Here is a 12,383-nt window from a genome sequence, read left to right as displayed (position 1 = left end):
CATTATGCTCTATTTGCATACCTTTAACATTAGAAACATTTATTCCAGTAATGAGTCATTTGAGACATCTTCTGGGTTTATAGCCCCGAAGTTTTGGATTCAACGGCACGAACGCCGGAAGAATGGATGTCTTCTGGGTTAAAACCCCAGGATTGTTTACGTGTAGAGAGAGACGGAAAGGAAGAGAGGTTCTGTTTGGTTTGGGTTTTGTTTTTGTTTTTTGCTCCTTCGTTTGCTTAATTCAAAGACTGAAATGTGCTCGAATGAATTAAAGATAATATTAGAAATATATTAGGTACATCCGTCCTACGTTCAGAGCTATTCTGTACGAATGAGAATCTCATTCTATGAAGAGGGAAATGGCAGACGGCTCTTCTAGCCTCTCCAAGAAGAGGAATGGCTTTATACTTTAAATATTCTGCCCCCCCCCCGGCTCTCCTGAGACATAATCGACTCACAACATTGTGTAATCTGAAGGTGTACAGCTTGTTGACTTGATACATTATATTTTGAAATAGTTCTCAAATGGAAAAAAAAAAAAAAGGAAAGACATAGAGACAACCCCAATGCTTTTCTCAGAAAGAACAGGAAACCTGAAGGAGGAAGTATGTGACAGTTTATTTTTCAACGAGCCCACATTATCAAGTGAATGAAATCCCTCTGGAAGCTATAAACATGAAAATTGGAAGACGGCTGTGTTCGGGCAGCACAAAAGGCTTCTCGATATTTAGAACCTTTTTTTTTTTCAAAGCTAAGTTATTAATGAAAGCCAATTATTGTACTTTTCCAAAAGGAAACACTGAGTCATTCATGAAATGATCTAAGATTTCGAAACTTGCTTACACCATTTTTTTTTTCTCCTCCTTGCCTACCTGTGCCAAAAGCAGGCTCGGAAAAGCCAACCAGTAACCGTGGCCTAAATCCAGGGAGCCGGCCAAATGAGCTGAAGAAGGGAGCAATTTAACAAAGACTCCCGATGCCCCAGAGGGTGACTGTCTCACCAGAAAGGCAGGCGACAAAGTGCCTGCCCGAGTCCGGAGCCGCGGAGGGAGCCTCTGTCCCCCGCCCCGCCTGGAGTGGGGAGTGGGGGGTGGGAGGGTGGGGGGGCTGTGATTAACCGGTTCAAGCACAGCAGCTCTGCGCCCATACCCCTGGCCTGCCTCCAAGTTTCCGGTGCAACAACAAGTGGGCGTGGGCCCGCAGATAGGGAGGCCCCTGTTCCAAGGAGGCACACAATTTACGACCAGAGACCTGCAGAATGTGGCCCGAGCCGGGATCCGGAGGAGAATGTGCTCGGCGAGGAAAGACCGACGTCTTGATCCGTTTGCCAAGCGTGTTTATGTTGAAGCCATTAAATTGTGTCCAGAGACAGTCAACACAATCGGGGGTGGGGTGGGGACAAGAATAAAACTGTGCGTGAGGCAGTTCTAACCCCAGGACAGGTCATCCCCTCTCTTTCCGGCTGTGGAAGAGGGGTTCCAGGTCCTCCTTTTTAAAAACATGACTTTTAGAGAAGAGTCCTTTAACTATGAGTTGAACCACCGAACTTTCTGAACAGGAACAGTGGTAGCAGCCTGTTTCACCTTTACAAACAGCTATAAGGCCTTGTAGATAAATAATGTAGACAAGGAAACAATGTTTTGGTCCAAACAATACAGGAAAAGCTTGGAATTGTGCCTTCTTAACACGACACTTTATGTTTGCCTTGTACTCTTAAAAGGATTTTACAGATACGTTAACTTTAGACGGCTCTGCAAGGAGGCCGGGCAAGCACACTTGCCCATTTTACAGATTAAGAAACTGTGGCTCAGAGAGACCGTGACCTTTCCAAGGTCACAAACTTAATTGCAGAGCCCAAACTTCAGTCCAGGACTCCTGGCAGAGTACCGGTCCTCCCCCTACGTGGCCTGTCCCTTATAACCAGGGTCTGAATTCTGTATCCAGACTCTCTATATTCCTATGCCTGCTGCTTTTATATTCAACCTATACTTTTGAATTCTTAGGATTCCCAAGGAATATTCAATTCTTGTTTCTACACCCTACCTTAAAGATTCTGGTCCTTTTTCACAATGGGGGATGCACCTATTTGAAAAGGAAGCGGTCTAGATTCTGGTATTAGTGTCGAATGACTTCCTCTTTTTCTCCTTGTGTTTATTGTGGTATCAATTTTATCCCGACACCTAAAAAAATCCCAGATTCTGTACCACATACGAGGGACTTTTTAAAAAACTCTTTCTCATGCACTAAGATGTTACTAATAGTCACCAGTGATTTTAAAATCTTGTGTGTGTTTCTTTTTCACTTTTTTTTTCACAATGATTTTCTTTTTCTGGTCCTTTAGGAGGAAAAGTGTTTAAAAAAAAATTATCATCGCTTTTTGCGTAACTCACATGGTGTAATTCACACCATGGGTGGTTATTACTAACACCCGGAGAAAAAACATTGCAGTTTCACGACAAACCATTAGACACCTCCATAGGCCTCACTTATTTACAATATGCCCTGTAAGCACTGGTTAAAAATTGATGATTCCAGGGCAGGCTTTCTCAAGTGATTTTTGTAAAATACCTAGGAGACCTTGAACATTCTGTTACAGTTTTACAATCACGGAGAGAAGGACGGAAGGTGGTGTTCACCAGGAATATTGCTTTATTACTCAGCTAAAAGTCCCTTTGGCTCTAAAAGCCCCTCCTCCCGGCGCTGCTGCGGGCTGGCTGGGAGAAGTCAGCATTTTCTCTCCCTTCCTGCGAACGATTCCATTTTCAAAACACGTAAAGGAAAACTGTTCTTTCAGTAAATGATCTCCCCCCAGCGGGAAGAGACCACCCCCCTCTTATTTGCGGAGCAGTAGCCATCGGGTGACAGGGAGTTGTCACCAACTCACCTTGCGATGATGGCAAGCCTTTTTTACATGCTGTTCACCGCCTCTCCGGCGCTGTTGTGTGCTTTTTCTATGGATGAGCTCCGTGAATCCTTCCTACAAGCTATACGGGGCAGATGCTGTTCTACAGAGGAGAAACCGAAGCACAGAAATGTTGAGCAACCCACCCAAGATCACACAGCTAAGCGCCAGGCTCCAATCCATTATTCTTTGCTGCCTCCAGGCATTAATGCAGCCTGCAAACCTTCTATGAAGTGAGTTAGCTCACTGACCTCTGTTTCAGAGGCCGAACTTTTTTTTCTACTATCACCGGAGTGTGGGTGAAAATCGGGGTGTCTCACGGCAGAGACTTGTACTGAATGGTGAGCCAGAACCCACAGAGGACGAGAAGGCTTTCTGTCTACCCACTAATATTGCCTTTAAATCTCCGAGCCAAGTCGGTTGTGGCAACACCAACACCTACGGCTTCCCCAGTTAGGTAAACATGGCTTGAGTCTAAGAGTAAGTCCTTGATGGTTTAGCTTCGGACAGGCAGATTCATTTCAATTCATTTTAAATACTTGTGAAGCTTAAATCGTAAAATGTTAAAACTTGGTGGATTTTATGCACTAGCCGAAGGACTCACCGTTACTATGGCAAAAACAGCAATCAATAAGCAAACTAAAAAGAAACAAAAAAAGGGGGGGGGGGGACTGCACAACCAGGTAAACAAACAAATTAGATCTAGCCATAATGCTTAAGAGAATATATATTTTGCTGAATTATATTTTCTAGTTACTCAGATGTCCACAAATAAAAGTTCTGTTTCATCTTTTATATAGTATAATTATGTATTTTAAGATATATTTATATGTATACATGAATCTTTCTGGCACATTTTTAAATATACAAAAAATACTATTTATTTATTTATTTATTTATTTATTTATTTATTTATTTATTTATAAGATTTTGCTTTTAGGTACTCTCTCCACCCAACGCGGGGCTCGAACCCACAACCCTGAGATCAAGAGTAACATGCTCCACTGACTGAGCCAGCCAGGCGCCCCAGAAATACTCTTTAATCTTTAAACGTGTAATGTGGTAAATATGTCATCTTTTATAAAGCAGGTTTGGATGTCAGTAAATGAAACCGCAAGCAGAAAAAAAATATCATTTTTCTTGGATAATTTACGATTTTTCAGTGCCCTCATTCTGTACTGAATGACCATCCACAATGAAATAGAAAGAACATTAAGTCAAATTGTACCTACATGATGTCATGACTGTCCCTGGAAACTTCTTTTCTTGGGCAAATTCCTAATATCAGTTCTGTTCTCATGATCTATCTCTTCCTCCTTCTAAAGAGAAAGTGAGAAAAGAAAAGGACTCAACTTCAAAACACACACACACATTTTTATGTATTTGAGAGAGAGAGCATGAGCAGGGGGAGAGGCAGAGGGAGAGGGAGAAGCTGACCCCCCACTGAGCAGGGAGCCCAAGGCGGGGCTGGATCCCAGGACTCTGGGATCATGACCTGAGTGGAAGGCAGATGCTCAACCCACTGAACCACCCAGGCGCCCCTCCCCCTCCCCATTTTTGAATGCAGCACACACTCTATGAACATACTGCAGTGCCGTTTTAATAAGAGAAAGCAAAGCTCTCTCTGGAACACAAAGTACGCAGAACTTATATGGGTCATTAGAACTTGTCTTCATTATCAAGTTGCTAAACACTAAGGGACGCATGCAGATGCCATGACAAGTATCATTCAATTAAGCTTCCCATTCTGTGTTTGATGAAAAGACCTGAAGGCTCTCATCCTAAATTCAGTGTAAATCCCCCAAGAAAAAGTGGAAATGATTTCATTGAATGAAAGAGTTCAGTGAACTTTTTAATTCTTATTGAGCAAAATGGATTTATGCCCATAGGCCAAACACCATGAATGCAAAATGCTGTGCCAGTCCCTTCGCAGAGAAGGAAGTTGTTTTCCCGTCACCCAGACCTTAACTCCAGGAAAATGTAGTAAGGAAATGCTGCCAAATGATCTGTGTCAAATCCATGGATTTCTTACGGCTTTGACATGACAGATCTTGAATTGAGATAAATCTAAAAATATTCACGAGCCGATGAATCTATAATCCGAATAAGATCACGATAGGATGCACTGTATGAAAATCTTCCACCCGTGGACAGTCATCCAACGACATATTTCTGTTGCAGACCTACGCTACCTGGCAATATTTTGGGGGGCGGGGTTCCATGGACTCCCTTAAGGCTCACAGGTCCTTGAAAATATAATTACTTTATACTACAGCCATGACAAGATGGCAGTCTTGCAAAACAGGGCCTGGCACCTTCCTTTTCTTCTTCTTAGTCATTGAAAAATTATTGAGCACCTACTATGTGCCAGCCTCGGTGTTGGTGTGGAAATGTGGACTTGCACGCACAAAACCAGTCCTAGCCTGAGGCAAAGCTGTAGCCAGGTAAAGAGACATTAATCAGCTAATTCTAATGGAACTCAACCATTTGTAATCATTAGAGGTACTAACAGCCTGGTGAAAAATGCGGATTGGCCAGGCCTTCCCTGGGAGACTAGAGGTCACTCACACTCTGAGTGTTACCCCAGGGGACTTAGATTCAGGCGTTCTCAGCCTCGCGGTGCAGGAAGTATTTAATCACCCTTGGAGTAAGTGTTCAGTAGAAAAGTGACACAGGACTGTGAGAGCCAGCTTCTCCCTGAAGAATATGCGTTGGTACTTGGGCCCCATGATACTTTTCAGGGCCCCCAAAAATGTTTTTCTCTTAATTTCTCCCAAAGCTAGAAGAAAAATGAATGTAACAATAATGAATATAGAATAATAGTCCAGCCGGGATTATACTCATCTTTATGCCAATGCAATAGCAAAACATAATTTTTAATATCCTTTTTTGGACGAAGGGACTCACCAGGGCTAAAATACCTGGGGTCCTAGCTCTTTCTCTCCTTCTGAAACTCTCCTGATCAATACCATTTGTCCTATCTTCACAGTTTATAAGCTGTGTGACCTTGGACAAGTTACTTAACCTCTCTGTGCTTCTGTTTACTCACCTGTAAATAACTTTCAGTCTTGCTGTGAGGATTAAATTAATTAATATGTGTAAAGTACTTAGAACAATGTCTGGCACATAATAGGTACTCAATACATACTGGCTAGGTTTATTATTTCATCACATCTTAATTATCCTATATTTTGTGTATCTTTCAGTGCGAATGAAAAATCCTTTATGTGTCGATTCTATGCCTTTTATCTTGCCTCTCTCAAAGCAATTAGCATGATACAACCTACAGAGTAAATGTTCAATACATATTAGGGAATTGATAAAAATAAAATTTAGCGACCATATTAATTAGGATCAGAATCAATTGTGGATAATAGAAAAACATCGGGTAAGAGTTCATTTCTCCTTCATGAAACATAGATTTGCGTCTGTCTAAGGCTGTGTGGCACTCCAACATGTCAGCAACTGGGCTCTTTCCATTTTACTCCTTAGCCCGCCTTTCATGTGGCTTTGGCCTCAGGATCCAACCTTGCTGCTCAAGCTCCAGCCATCAGACCACATTCCAGTAAACAGAAAGAATGTGGGAAGGTCAGAAAAGGGAACATCCTCCTGAAAGACAATTCCAGGAGGCCATCTATACCACTCCCCTTACGGACCATTAGCTATAATACAGTCATACAGCTACCCTCCAAGAGCAAAGGAACCCCAGGAAATACTTTTTTATCTGGGTGGCCACGTGCCAGCTAAAAGTTGGGATTTTACTGCCGATGGAGAAGGGGAGACAGATATTGGGGCAACTAGCTGCCTCCGTCCTGGAAGTTTGAGTTTGGAATGTGAATACCACGGAGAATGGGAATGCTCTCAGACCTCTGAAAGGAAGCTGGTAACACGAGGCGTGGCTGTGACTCTTGTAGAAGCACTGTCTTATCTTCCTCTTAAAACTCTAATAATACTTTCAGAATTGATGCTATTCCATTTAGAACTGTTCACTTATGATGGAACTCCGTAAGGAAGAAAGACAAAAACATAAAGCCAGATTATTACAAAATTTTTCTTGTATATGGACAATTTCAAGCAAAATAAAGAGAAGGGTTTAATGGACCTCTATCTACTCATGATGCACCTTCAAGAACTATCAACTCATGAACCTCTTCTGTCATCTACACCCTACTTCTTCTGCTCTGTTATTTTGATGCAAATCCTAGATACTGTATAATTTCATCCATTGATATTTGAGGATCTCTAAAAGATAAGGACCTTTTAAAATGTGTCTTTATTTTATTTTATTTTATTTTTGAGAGAGAGAGAACGAGAGAGAGAGAGAGAGAGAGAGAGAGAATGCATGCCTGCACGTGCACACGGGAGTGGGTGGGGAGGGGAGGGGCAGAGGAAGAAAGAGAGAGAGTGCCTCCCTGCTGAGCACAGAGCCCTTCCTGGGGCTCGATCTCATGACCCTGAGATCATGACCTGAGCCAAAATCAAGAGTCGCACACTTCATTGACTGGGCGCCCCAGCCGCGCCAAGATAAGGACTTTCTAAAAAAGCATCGTCACAATATCATTTTCACACCTTACAAAATTAGCAAAAAGTTTTTAATATCATCAAAGATTTTTGCCAGGGTTTAAATTTCCCTCATTGCCTCAGAAATGAATTAACAAAATAAAAGAAATTGCCCTCATGTGTCTCATGGGTTTTTTTGTTGTGTTGTGTTGTGTTGTGTTGTGTTGTGTTGTGTTGTGTTTTGCTTTGTTTATTTGTTTGAGAAACCAAACAAGGTCTTTACAGTGTGGTTGGATGACGTGTGTCTAAGCCCCTTTTAACCTACTGCACAGCGCGGCACAGCAGCCACTGGCCACATGGGGCTCTTTAAATCAATGAATTTCAATACAGCAAAAATACTCAGTCAGCCACGCAAGCCACAATTCAAGCGTTCGGTGGCCACAGATGCTGTGGAATAGCACCTTCCACACTGGACCATGCAGATAGAGAAAACTTCCACCATTGCAGAAAGTTCTATCGGACGGCACGGCCCCGGGGGATGTGCGACCCCTTTTTCCCTTGCAGTTTGTTTGTTGAGGAAACTGAGGGAGTTTGTCCTGTCGAGATCCACACGTCTGAAACTCTGCGGATGGCAACCCTCCCACATCAGTAAATGGGTTTCTCTGTTCTCTGTATTCTCTATACCCCAGCAGGTGGACCTGCTGCCTTGATCCAATTCAGGGTCGATTCCTTGGGGCGGTTTATGATGGCAAGCAACCCAATCCCGGTAGTGTGTTAAAAAGCACACAGAGGGGGAAAAAAAAGCACACAGAGAGATTACAATCTGGAAGGATGTACATAGGAACATGATCAGTAGTTATTTTGGGGAACTTGAATGACCTTGTTTTTTGCCTTATTTCTGCTGATCTGTATTTCATTATTTCTTCCACAGCGAGCATGCCTTTCTAACGAAAAGTAAACATTAGCTAGTATTTATTGCACACAATGTGCCAAGCGCTGTGCGGAGCGATTCCCTCACATGAGCTCATGGAATCCTCGTGACAATTCTATGAGGTAATTACGATCTCCATTTTGCAGCAAACACTCAGGAAGATTAAGTAACTTGTCCAAGGTCACACAGTCAGTATTTGGTGGAATCTGGATGTAATCTCATAGTTGCCTGACTCTCAAGGGATTTTGATGTCGGTAAGTGTGGGGCGAAGCCTGGGAGACTTCATTTCTGGAAAGTTCTGTCAGGTTCTTCTGAGGCAGGACCCAGGTCTGGGAACCAAAGTGCATCCCTGCCAACCACGCTGCATCATCGTCCACAAACATGTTGTCTCCCCATGCTAACCCCTGCTCTCAGCTCAAAAATATTCTACATCTGGCACGTACGGCGCGTAAAGCCTGATGCCTGCACAGAGCGTGTGCTCAGCAAATGTACCTTCCCCTCTTCCCCTGCTCCTCGGAGACAGTGCTTGGGAGTGGATACCACCCCACACCGTCGGCACTCTTTTCTCATGCAACAGCTTGTGTGGAGTTTTCCCCTATATGGCAGGTACAGTAGGGACATCAGGACACATTCACGCCCCAACACAGACAAAAGTTGCTGCTCTCATGGAGCTTACTGTTGGAGGTTTGGGAGGAGAGATAAAAACGAAGATAGTAAGTTAAACATAGAGAAAGGGGAGCCTGGGTGGCTCAGTCAGTTAAGCGACCCACTCTTCTTGATCTCTGTTCAGGTCTCGATCTCAGGGTCTTGAGTTCAAACCCTGTGTTGGGCTCCACGCCAGCGAGGAGCCTACTTAAAGAAAAAGAAAAAGAATAAATATAGAGAAAGCCAGATCATGAGACCCTATTCAGAAAGGATATGAAAAATGGGGAAAGTGTGTGGGTGTGTGTACCTATAATTTTGGGGAGGATGGCCAGGGAAGTACTCTGTAAAGTGACCAAGGGCAGCCAAATCCAGCCCACTGCCTAAGAATGGTTTTTCCATTTTTAACTTGTTGAAATAAAAAAATTTTTAAAACAACATTTTGTAACATATGAAAATTACAGGAAATTCCATTTCAGTGTCCATAAATAAAGTTTTATTAAAACAGCCCTGCTTGCTGCCTCTTGTCTATTGGTTGCTTTTGCATGACGATGGCAGGGTTAAGTATTGCCAAAGACACCATGTGGCCCACGACGCCTAAAATGTTTACTCTGAACACCCAAGCAGATGTCACAATACATTCGAAGGCCTGAGATTGGACCACGCCTGGTGTATTCTTGGCACGACAAGGAACGCATGGTCTTTGGAGCAGAGTGGATAAGGTCAGAGAACACAGGGGACCAGATCATGTGCAGTCCTTCATAAGAACTTGGGGTCCTAGCCTGAGCAAGATGGGGGCCATGGCAGTTCTGTAGTGAGGGGTGATGTGGTTGGGCTTATTTTCACAGATCTCCCTACTTTAAAAACAGACTGAAAGGCGGTAGGGGAGAGTGGAAACAGTGAAACCAGCTGTGAGGGCACCCTAATAATCTATGTGAGGGATGATGAGGGGTTGAGCTAGGAAAGTGATAGAATTTCTGAGATTTATCCAGTGGAATTCTTTCTTTCTTTTTTTTTTTTTTTTTAGATTTTTTTTTTAAAGTAATCTCTACATCCAACTTGGGCTTGAACTCAGAACCCCGAGATAGAGAGTTGCCTGCTACACTGACTGAGCCAGCCAAGCGCCCCTATCTAATGGAATTCTTTTTTTTGTTGTTTTTTAAAGATTTTATTTATTTACTTGACAGAGAGAGAGAGACAGCCAGCGAGAGAGGGAACACAAGCAGGGGGAGTGGGAGAGGAAGAAGCAGGTTCATAGCGGAGGAGCCTGATGTGGGGCTCGATCCCATAACGCCAGGATCACGCCCTGAGCCAAAGGCAGACACTTAACCGCTGTGCCACCCGAGTGCCCCAATCTATCTAATGGAATTCTTGATAAATTTTGAAGGTAGTGTTGACAGCATTTGCTCTGGGTTAGAAACAGTATCTGAGTGAAAGTAGCGGTCAAGGGTGACTCCAAGGTTCTTGGCCTGAGCCAACGTAAAACTGGAATTTTCCTTAGCAGAGCTGGGGAAGAATGTGGAAGAAATCGGTTGGGCAGGGAAAGATGAGGTGCTCAGTTTGGGTTATACTCCTCTGAGATGGTTTTAGACCTCTAAGGGGTGGGTAAAGACAGAAAGCATGAGATAGAGCTCATTGGTTGTTCCCCAACCCCATGCATCCCACAGACAACTTCCCCAGTGGGCTCTCTTTCATAGTAAAATCCAAACTTCCTATCATGCCCACGCTGTCTGACCTCTGGGGTTACCACCTGTCTGCTCCTCCTATCAGCTGTAAACCCACTGTGCTCCCCTTTCCTCCAACAGATCCAGCTCACCCAGTCCTAGGCCCTGTGTCCACTCCCCCCTCTGCCTGGAACATTCCATCTATAAACTCCTGCAGGGATTGCTGGCCCACTTCATTCACGGCTCTGTTCAAATACCAGCTCTGCAGGAACCTTTCCTGACTCACCCAGCCAGCTAGCCACCCGCCCATCTTACAACCGTGCTTTATTCTCTCTCTGCCTGTACATTCCGATCTTCAGTATTTGTCTTCTTCTGGGAGACCGTGAGCTCTGTAAGGTCAGAAACGGTCTTATTCTCCAGCAGAGTCTGACACAGGGTAGAGACTCAAATATTTGTTGCATAATAATAAAGGAATAGATAAGGTATGGTAATTTTCTACTTTTTACATCCTACATTCTCTACCCCCAAATTGTCTATCCCCTCGACCACCTACACACTGGGTTTAGAAGTCTGTTTGCAACTGTAGGCTTAGGAGTTCAACACTAGACACGCGTGCAATAATGAAGGGGATTGTGAGCAAGACGTCACATCTTTGAGAGGTGACAAGAAACAATTCTGTGTCTGGGCAGCTTAATAAGATAATCAGGGTGGCACCCAGCTGGCTCAGTCAGGAGAGCATGTGATGCTTGGTCTCGGGGTCGTAACGTCGAACCCCACGCTGGTGTAGAGATTATTAAAAATAAATAAATACACCTAAAAAAAGATAATCAGGATGTGCAGCAATAGAACGAGGTGAAGGGCAGGCACTCGTTGGACACACCTCTTCCAGTTTCTAGCTTGTTCACTCTATCATTTTGGGGAAAGGGACTTCCTCTTGGGTGTTTGGCAAAGCAAGTTTCGGTGTTTTCCTGCATGGGCAAAAATACAGCAGGAGAGGACATCTTCCAGGGATATGTGAGTTGCAGTCAGACGAAGTGGCTCTCTGGGTCTCTGCCAGAAAGGAGAATCAGCTGTCATCTATTCCTAAAATAAAAGTCCCTTGGAGAAGGGAAAAGGGGGGGGGGGGACAGCAATTATGTTGAAAGTACAGAATTTCGCCTTTTCTCTACCATCACGGTGCGTGCGGTCGACTGTTCCTCACCACGTCTTCTCACAAGACTTTCAGGATCAAGCGATTCCCGGCCAGGAAACAAAAGTCAAATCGTCCCATTCCCCAGTGGATTTGGATGAAAACTAGCCATAAAATCAGGTACAACTCCAAGAGGAGGCATTGAAGAAGGTCCAAGCCGGGTCTATAAGGGATTGCCCATGAGATGGCCCACGTGTTGATGCTGCATGAAGGTCACGTGCTCCTACCCTATCACTCTGTACACATCACTACTGCCTGAACAATAGACATGTTTTATCAGGGAAATGATGTCTCTCTGTTACTATGCTTCTGGACTAGTAGGTTGGTTCAGTAATAAATATGTGAGATCTTCTGTTTGAAAAAAAAAAAGAATTTAGAATAGCTGTTTGCTGGAACAAAAAGGGGAAATTTTAAGGGCACTGAAACTGTTCAGTATGATACTGTAATGATGGGATACATATCATTACGCATTTTTCAAAATCCATAGAACTTTACAGTATAAAGGATGGACCTTAATGTCATCTGTGGACGTTAGTTAATAATCAGGCATCAGTA

At 43.6% G+C, this 12,383-nt stretch overlaps 1 pseudogene; it reads left to right on the top strand.

Annotated features, from left to right (window-relative positions):
- The first annotated feature begins 11,611 nt into the window (after window positions 1-11,611).
- Window positions 11,612-11,997, top strand: LOC113258298 (60S ribosomal protein L39-like; annotated as a pseudogene).
- Window positions 11,998-12,383: the final 386 nt, after the last annotated feature.

The sequence above is a fragment of the Ursus arctos genome, unplaced genomic scaffold (genome assembly GCF_023065955.2).
Source record: "Ursus arctos isolate Adak ecotype North America unplaced genomic scaffold, UrsArc2.0 scaffold_16, whole genome shotgun sequence".
In the NCBI taxonomy this organism is placed as follows: domain Eukaryota; kingdom Metazoa; phylum Chordata; class Mammalia; order Carnivora; family Ursidae; genus Ursus; species Ursus arctos.
Note: the sequence above shows the minus strand (reverse complement) of the source record. Positions and strands in the feature narration are given on the sequence as shown.